Here is a 9,545-nt window from a genome sequence, read left to right on the forward strand (position 1 = left end):
AAGCATATCCACTCAACACAGTAACCTATACTTAGTGATAAACATTAGGCAGTTCTTAAGCAAACATAAGGAATTACTAGGACAACTGAAATAACATAAACTTGCAACATGCCAAGAAGACACATGCATTGAAAAAGAATGGAGAAAATGATTCTGTATTGTTTACTGCCACCTTTGTTGAAATAAACTCTGGATGAGCATTTTTTCCTATGAAGAACTGTGGTTTTGCTGGTGGTTTTTATAAATCTGTGCAGCATATAATTGATGGTTTTTCAGTTATGAAGAGAATTACTAATATGTACCCAAACACACTTTATGAGAGTGAGAACATTCAAGCACTGGCTAGAAAATTGGGAAATCTCAAATTTACTAAAGACACCAGAGGAAGAATTTGTCTTTTTAAAATTTAACCTATGTATAATTTCCATCATGGTTTAGTTTTTTTTAAGACTTTATTTTTTAGATATGTTTTAGGTTCAGAGCAAAATTGGGAGAAAGGTACAGAGATCTCCCAATAACCCCTACCCCCACATATGCACAACCTCTCTCATTTTCAATGTACCACTGCAATTGTACATCTAGTATGAGGATGAACCTACAATAACATATTATAATCACTCAAAGTTCATAGTTTACACTAGAGCTTACTCTTGATGTTGTACATTATATAGGTTTGAATAAATGTTTAATGATGTATATCCACCATGGTAGCATCATACAGTGTATTTCCACTGCCTTAAAAATCCTTTGTGCTCCAGCTCAGCTATTCATCTCTTTCTTTCCAACTCCTGGCAACCTCTGGTTGTTTTACTGTCTCCATAGTTTTGACATTTCCAAAACATCATATAGTTAGAATTTAGGGGAAAAAATTTAAAGATTATATTTATTCATTTAGAGAGAGAGAGAGAAGGAGGAGGGATAGAAGGAGAGGGAGAGAGACAGCATCTTAAGGAAACTCCATGCTGAGTATGGAACTGAACATGGGGCTCAATCCCAGGACTCTGAGATCATGATTTGAGCAGAAGACCTGAGCCAAAATCAAGAGTTGGATGCTTAACCAGCTGAGCCACCCAGGCACCCTGTAAGGGAGATTAAAAAAAAAATATTTATTTATTTATTTATTAGAAAGACAGAGAGAGAGAGAAAACATGAGCAGGACAGGCAGAGGGTGAGGGAGAGAGAATCTCAAGCAGATTCCACACTGAGTATGGAGCCCACACAGGGCTTAAACTCACAACTATGAGATCATGATGTGAGCTGAAACCAAAAATCAGATGCTTAACCTACTGTGCCACCCAGGAGCCCCAAGGAAGATTTTAGTAGGACTCAGCAAATATTTAGTACTAGACTTGGGAGAGTGTTAAGCAGTCCCCATGAATCACTTAGATGCTCTAAAACGTGTTTGCAAGTTTTTTATTCTTCTCCAATTGAGAAGTGAAGTCTGTATCCCCTTTCTATCAATTTGGGCTGACTTAAATGACTCACTGGTCACTAGGACATGTAACTGAAATGACACTATTGGAGCACCTGAGTGGCTCAGTCAGTTAAGTGTCTTCCTTCAGCTCAGTTCATGATCCTGGAGTCCCAGGATCGAGCCCATGATGGGTTCCCTGCTCAGTGAGGAGTCTACTTCTCCCTCTCCCTCTGCCCCTGCCCACTTGTGTTCTCTCTCTTGCTCACTCACTCACTTTCTCTCTCAAATAAATAAATAAATAAATAAATAAATAAATAAATAAAATCTTTAAAAAAAAATAACACTATGTAACTCCCAAAGCTAGGTCAGGAAAAGCCATGCAGTTTCTACATGGTGCTCTTGGAACACTCACCTTTGAAGCCAAAAAATGTGTAAAAAAAATCTACCATCTGAGGCTCCCATGATGTGAGGAAGCCCAAGAAAAAGAGGCAACCTGTAGATGTTCCAGTTGACAGCCCCAGCTAAGGTCCCAGCTGATAGCATCGATCAACATGTATGTGAATTAAGACAGTTCTTGATAATTTCATCCCAACTGCTGCTGTCATCCCCAGCTGCTGAGTTTCTTCAGACATCATGGAATTCTCTGAATTCCTGAATTCAGAATTCCTGACTTTCAGAATCTTGAACTTAATAAAATGGTCAAAAAGTTTTGGGGTAGTACTTTAGAAAACAGTATGAGGGTCCTCTGAAAGTTAAAAATAGAGCTACCCTATGACCCAGCAATTATACTGCTAGGCATTTATCCAAAGGATACAAACATATTCATGGTAGCCCATGTGCCCCAATGTTTATATGTGCCCACAACAACCAAACTGTGGAAAGAGCCCAAATGTCCATTTGGATGAATGGATGAAGAAGATGTGGCCTATATATACAATGGAATATTAATCATCCATCAAAAAAAATCTTGCCATTTGCAATGACATGGATGGAACTAGAGGGTATTAGGGTAAGCAAAATAAGTTAGTTGGAGAAAGACAAATACCATATGGTTTCACTCATATGTGGAATTTAAGAGACAAAACATGAACATGGAGGAAGGGAAGGAAAAATAAACTGAAGGCTGCTGGAGAGGAGGTTGGTGGGTGGATGGGGTAATTGGGTGATGGGCATTAAGGAAGGCACTTGATGGAATGAGCACTGGGTGTTATATGCAACTGATGAATCATTAAATTCTATCCCTGAAACTCATAATAGAGTATATGTTAACTAAATTTAATTTCAATAAAAAATTAGGAAATAAAGTTTTGGTGGGACACCTGGGTGGCTCAGTGGTTGGGCCCCTGCCTTTGGCTCAGGGCATGATCCCAGGGTCTGGGATTGAATCCCACATTGGTTTCCCTGCATAGAGCCTGTTTCTCTCTCTGCCTGTGTCTCTGCCTCTCTCTCTCTGTCTCTCATGAATAAATAAAATCTTAAAAAAAAAGGAGAAAGAAATAAAGTTTTGGGGTAGCTTGTTATGGAGCAATATTAATGGGATCATTCTCTTCGCTCTTGTTCCTAACTCTTATGTTATAATATGACAGGTGCTTAGGGAAGTAATTAAATTATTTCAACACACCAAGGGAACATTATATCACAGGTTAGCAGACTTTTAGCAGTAGATCTTCCGTAGGATTTAGCAAACTCCATGAATGCTACAATGAATCAGTGACCAACTTAGGATCTGTCAAACAAAACAAAACAAAATAAAAACAAGCTTTAAATATCTGGGTCACAAGCTTCCCCTCTGTCACATATTCTACCAATATCCTCAGTGACTCGAGAATCAATGCAAATGACCCCATCCGAATTTACTAAGGCATCTACGCTGTCTGAACATTTCACTTTATGTATTCGCACCCTAAACTTGTCATTTGGAATCAGTCTATGCCAGTATTCTCCAGTTTTCACAGCTACTTGCTCTTTTTACCTCCAGGAACCGTCTATTCCTGGTCTTTCCATTTGTTTCCATTTGTCACCTCCTGACTTCGTTTACTTCACTACTGAACCTAGACATCATGGTTAATCATTGCCACACCTTGAATACCAACTCTTGATCCCTTTTATTTCCAAAGCTCCTGCCTCACAAACTAGGACCTATCAACTCACTGTCTGCCTTCTCACCTCCTATAATCAAGCTATAAAGAAAACTGCAGGGAAAGAATCACAATATTATATGAATTGGTGACACTATAAATGTATGATTCTTCAAATTCTGTGGGACATTAATCTCAGCCAGTTAACTCATTTTTCACTTATCTTTGGCCATGATCCATTTCCCACCTTCAGAAAATGGTTCAGAGTTCACTCTTTTCTTGCACTTAGCATTCACCTTTCATTTCTCAAATGTCCTCACCTTCTGCAGCACCACAAAAGTACATACATCCTCACTTTCATCTCCTGATTTAACCTTTCATCTCATCTGTATAATTCTTCCTTCCAGATCAGAGGAAGAATTATCCCCGTGTGTATGGATCAAGTCTCCACCTACACTCTAATCCTCTCTCCACTCATATCCTTGGGGACTAGTTCTGTGTATGATTTCTTTTTCTTCTGTATGTTAAACCATTTTAATTCTACTGGCTCTTTTTCCTCCTACCCTCTAGTTTATCTTATCCCTAAAAAAAGTTCTAACTACCATTGCCCCTGAGACCCTCTGTATAAACCCTCCTAGGACTCTTTATTCCCCAGATTTAAGGTCCTTATGCATGTCTTCTAATATCGCTATCTCTATTTCACTTTCCATTCACCCCTCATATAGTCCCATCAGTATATAAACATGCTATTTTTCTCCAATCTTAAAATATAAACAAACTTCTCTTTACCATACTTTCCCTACAAGCTTGCCCAATTTCTTTATACCCATTTATGTAAACATTTCTTGAAAGAATTGTTTCTAATCAGCTTCTCATCACCACTATTCCACTAAAACTTCTCTTGTCAGGTCCACTAATTACTTCCATGTTGTTGAATCTAGTTGCCAGTTTTCAGGCCACATCCTGACATGTTGGTAGCATCTGACATACCGTACTTCTCTCCTTCTACATATGCTTCATATAGTCATCAATTTCCATGTCTTCTTGTTTTTTTTCCTTCTTTCTCTGTCTTCCTCTGATTGCAAGGCTTACTCAATGGTCCTCCTCTGATCTACTCTAGCTGTCTTGTTGATCTCAGCTAGTTACATAGCCTGAGTTCCCTCTGTCAGCCAATGATCCAAGTTTATAGCTCCAGATGAGCTCTATCTCACAAACACCAGACTCATGTAACAGCCACCTTCATGAAATTTCCTTTTGGATATCTGAGATTTATCTCAACCTTACCATGTCCAGAATTGAATTCTGTACTTCTCTCTGAAACCTGCTGCACTCATGGCCTTTCCCATCTCACATACTAGTCATTTGATCCTTGGCAAAAACTCTTAGAGTAATCCTGGACTGTTCTCTTTCTGTTATACCTACATACAATTTATAAGGAGATCCTATTGGCTCTACCTTTGAAATATATTCACAATTCAACCAATTCTTACTTCCTCTACTCTTACTTCCCTAGTCTGAGTCATAATTATCTCTTGCCTTAAAAGTATTTTCACTAATAACTCTGTATCTGCTTTTGCCAAACCTATAGCCTATTCCAAACATAGTGGCTATAGTGTTTCAGTCCTCTGCTTAATACCCTGTGATAGCATCCCCTTTCTCTCAGAGGAAAAGCCAGAGACCAGACAATGGTCACTGAGCTCTGCATGACCCTTCATCGTCACATCTTGACCCCATTTCTTTCTGGTCCCCTGCTTGCCTGCTGTGCTCCAGCTGCACTGACATTTTTGCTATTCCTCACACTTCCTAGGCACTTTTCAGGGACTTTGCATTGCCTCTTTCTTAGCCTAGAATAACTTTCTATTAGATACACAGCGAACTGTCTAAATTCTTCAAGTCTTTGTTCAAAGCTTCTTATTTTATCCCTTTAAGTGTTGGAATTTCACAGGACTTCATTCCTGCCCTATTTATTTTTCCTCTCTTTGAGCAATGTCTAATGACTCCCAGATATGCATCTGTAGCCTTAATTTCTTTCCATTTTAATTGATGTGATAAACATGGAAAGATCTTGAAGGAGAAGTTTACATCAAATATTGTTTTATCTCGCCCTCCCTTTTTTTCTCTACCTCCTGGTACTAGACCACTAATATCCAATATTCCTCCCTTCGATTTATATCTAGCTTATCTAACTATAATCACTCTCCTTAATAGGGAGAGCTTCTCCCAAAAACCACTTGAGGCTGTGCATATCAAATGGGAAATCTTTATCTTTGTGGATACGTAATAGTATAAAGGCTATAAAAAGCCATATGATAACCTTGATATGTATTCTTAGAACATAATTATTCTCAGGGGCTAGTGAAAAATATTGTCATTAAAATATTATTGCTACATTAACATTAACATAGGAGAAAAATATTATGTCCAGCAATTCTCTGAGAAAAAAATATTTACTTTCTTTTTCTTAGGAGTACTTCTCTGAATAATGAAGAAGAAGAGACTTAAAAAAAATAATGGGCTTAAGATATTAGTCTTAGCTGGGGTGTTGTGTGTGGTATTTTGGAATTCCTATGGAACAATACACCTTCGAAATAACAGAAATAAGTCTCCACAGTGAAAGGATTTTAGGTACCACAATTATGAATGAGAGAAAAAATAGCAGTCTGATTTTTTTCCAAAAAATATAGGTCTCAATTCCTGCTCTTGAGCATATACAATTGAGACCCAGCAAAGATAAAAAATAACTAACAACAAAATAAAGTCTTAGGAGTCGTCCTGGACCCCTCTTTCCCTTTCATTGACACCCTCCAGCATGCAGTCCTTCAACTCCATTTCTCTGCAATCTCTTGTCTGTCCTTTCCTGCTTACTCCTGTTGCTGCCATCTTGCTCCAAATGCCCCTTGGTCATCCTTGAAACGCTACATTGGTGTCTAATGTCCTCCCCTCCTTTTCCACTTTCACCTGCTCTAATCTATTCTCCACAAAGATCCCAAAATAATTTTTCTACAATGTAAATCAGTCACATCAAACTCTCTTCAAAGATTTCTCTTTTGACCTTTCTCTTTAGACCCTAACAGCCCAGGTGCTTGTTTCATAGGCTTTGGAGCTGCTGGGCTTCTCCTCATGTGTCTAAGTATTCACATGCTACACATTCTGTCTAGATGTCCTTTTTTTTCTTCTCTCTCCTACGACATCACTCTGACTTACTTTTCATGGTCCATATAAAGCACCCCTTCTTTTCTGGCACCAACTTCCCACCTTGGTTTGCTTTGTACTGTTATAGAATCCAATATCTATCTTTTTTTTTATAGCAAATATTACTCAATTCTACTCTCATATGTGATTTTATTTTTATTTTTCTAGATTGAAAGCTATGTGAATTTAGGGACTATGGTTTTCATTTTTGTTCAAGTAGTGCCTAATACTGTAATAGCCTCATAAATATAGAGGCCACCTATTTTTTAAGGAAAGGCAAGAAGGCAGGAAAGAACAAAGGAAGCAAGGAAACAAAGAAGGGGGAAAAAGGAAAGAAAGAAGGAAGGGAGGGAGGAGGGGATAAAAAGGACCAAGACCTCCAGAAAAAAAATGTTTTGTTTAGAAGGCAATCATGGGAATAAAATTTTTGTCTTTTCTAATCTGGGCTTTTCTTTCTGCAGATATTTTAGGTTCTTGTCAATTTATGACTTTGGAATGAGGATATTTACTTGGACAGTAGTGAAGCTGCAAAAATTCTTTGGCTTTAGTGGTTGTGGTTATCTCTTTCTAAACCCGTAGGAGAGGAACTACAGCTAGCTGCTGCCTGTGGCATCAGCTACACTGTTTGAAGTCCCTGGTGAGGAGACAGATGGATGCCACAGTGGCAATTTGAGGGCCACAAAAAAATTGTTAACTGAACTTGATGTTCTAGTTGGCAAGTTTAACACATATTCTACTCCCACATAATTGGATAGTGTTATGATCACATCATACCACTAGCCCTGCCATTATTATAAAGAGGCTTTGTCATGATAAGAAGGCATAGTAGCTTCCTCATAATTATAATTTTGGCTAGACTAGCTTCCCTTCCTCTTAGACTCCTTAGACTTGAATTCCAAAAGTGAATTGACCATGGAAGTACTGACATGTTTAAGAAATTAATTTCACTTGGATTTTTTTTCCAGGTTTGGTAGAACTAGCTTCACATTTCCTTAAAGAGGGAACCATTTGCTTCCCAACTTCAACTTCTTGCTCCTGAAAATATAGTCAGTTGAGAATCATTTCATTGTCAGAAATATCTTAGTGATCTGAAATATGTAGAGGTAACACTATTTCCTATTTTAGAGTAAGAAAGCTTAAAGAATTCTTGAAGGTTGCTTCATTGAAGTTCCCCATTTTCCTTTTAAGGGACCTGGAAAGGAGAGAGGGTCAGGAACCTGCCTGCCATCACACCTTAGTTACCAGAAGAACTAAGATTAATTTTCTCATGCCAGTGCTCTTTTCAGTTCATTATGTTATGGACAAAACTTGTGTAAAGCACTAAATGTTTTTCTTTTTTTTCTGAAAATGGAAATAGTTTTATTCTTTTATAATCTAATAATGAAAATAATACCTGCCCAGGAAACATACCCAGAGAATATTGTTTAAAAGAATGAAGCAAATTTTGAAGGGGGGTTATAGTGACATGAAATAGTTTCATTGTTAGCCTAGTTCTTCTGTTTAACATTATTGGCTTTATTTTGGATGAAGGCATTGAAGGTATGCTTACCAAATATGTCAAAGATACTAACCTGGAGAGAGAAGTAATGTTGTGGTTTGTTCTAAGTGAGAAATCAAATAATGGTTAATGAGCATCTACTATGAGCCAGGTATTAATTAATCTCCAAGACAGTCTTACAAGGTAGCTCTCCTGTATCAGAAAACAAGAATCACATCAGGTATTTTGATGGGAAGAATATTGGGAATTGATTAATCTGGGATTGGAATTCTGAACTAGCAAAACAGGAAGCTCTGAGGTAACACAAGAAGGAGCTTCTATCCCTAGGCTGGAGTAAAAGGAAAAGAAGAGGGTTTTCAGGGTCTAGAAACTCAAAAGAGAGACCTCACAGAGCCAGATCTAAAACTCTGAGGAGAAGAAGCTAACAGGTTGGTATTATATTTAGGAGCTCACAGGAGTCTCTGAGAAGCTAAAGACTCAAACTTCTGAGGAAGGGGTGACACCTGGTTGATGTTGATCCCTCAAGAGTTCAGAAAATAGGCATCACAGAATTAGGGCTAGGGCCTCCCAGCAGGAGGCCCTGTGTGGCTGCTGCTGGTAGCTCTGAGGGGATGCAGTGGGGCTGGTTCTGGGAGCGTCAAAGTTGAAGACCCAAACCAACTGCTGGTATTGGGAAGAGGGTTGTTGTTATGTGATGCTGAATGGAATGGCAAACTCAAGGAGGAAGCTCTCTCCCCTCTTCCTGCCTTTCAGCCCTTCTAAGGTCCCCTATAGACAAAATTTAATAGGAAAAGGAAGGAAGGAAGGTTGGAAGGAAGGAAGGAAGGAAGGAAGGAAGGAAGGAAGGAAGGAAGGATGGATGGAAGGAGAAAGAAAGAAGAAAGAAAGAAAGAAAGAAAGAAAGAAAGAAAGAAAGAAAGAGAGAAAGAAAAATAAGAATTCAACAAACAAATGAAAAATAAGTTTTCAGTCTTAGCCCCATATTGTAGCATAAAATCTAGAAGGAGAAGATTTTGTTATTTATTTAGACTTTTAACAAACACTCGTTGAATGCCTACATGCCAGGAATTGCCCTACACCCCGTACTACACTTCAGTTTCCTCTTCTGTGAAATGAAAATAATCATGTCACTTCAGAGAGCTGAAGAGTAAAGTATAGAAAGTATTTAAGAGCTTTGCACAGTGCCTAATAATGATTATCTACTGCAGCACAATGAAAGTAGCAAGTCCTCAGTGTTCATCAAATACTGATGATATTCAAGGTACAGTAAACTTTGATTTGATCCCACCATAGTGTTTGAAGTGGTGTGATTTTGAATTTCAATAGATGGAGAACACACTCTCCAGGTTTCACTGTCTCCACT

The 9,545-nt window shown here is 38.3% G+C and overlaps 1 long non-coding RNA gene across 1 annotated transcript; it reads right to left on the reverse strand.

Annotated features, from left to right (window-relative positions):
• Window positions 1–869: 869 nt before the first annotated feature.
• On the reverse strand, window positions 870–8,461 carry LOC144282862 (uncharacterized). The gene is made up of 2 exons (XR_013351274.1): window positions 8,256–8,461; window positions 870–3,140 (listed from the first exon to the last, which is right to left on the reverse strand). It is a non-coding gene; the product is annotated as an uncharacterized LOC144282862 (long non-coding RNA).
• Window positions 8,462–9,545: the final 1,084 nt, after the last annotated feature.

Source organism: Canis aureus, chromosome 14 (genome assembly GCF_053574225.1).
Source record: "Canis aureus isolate CA01 chromosome 14, VMU_Caureus_v.1.0, whole genome shotgun sequence".
Taxonomy (NCBI): domain Eukaryota; kingdom Metazoa; phylum Chordata; class Mammalia; order Carnivora; family Canidae; genus Canis; species Canis aureus.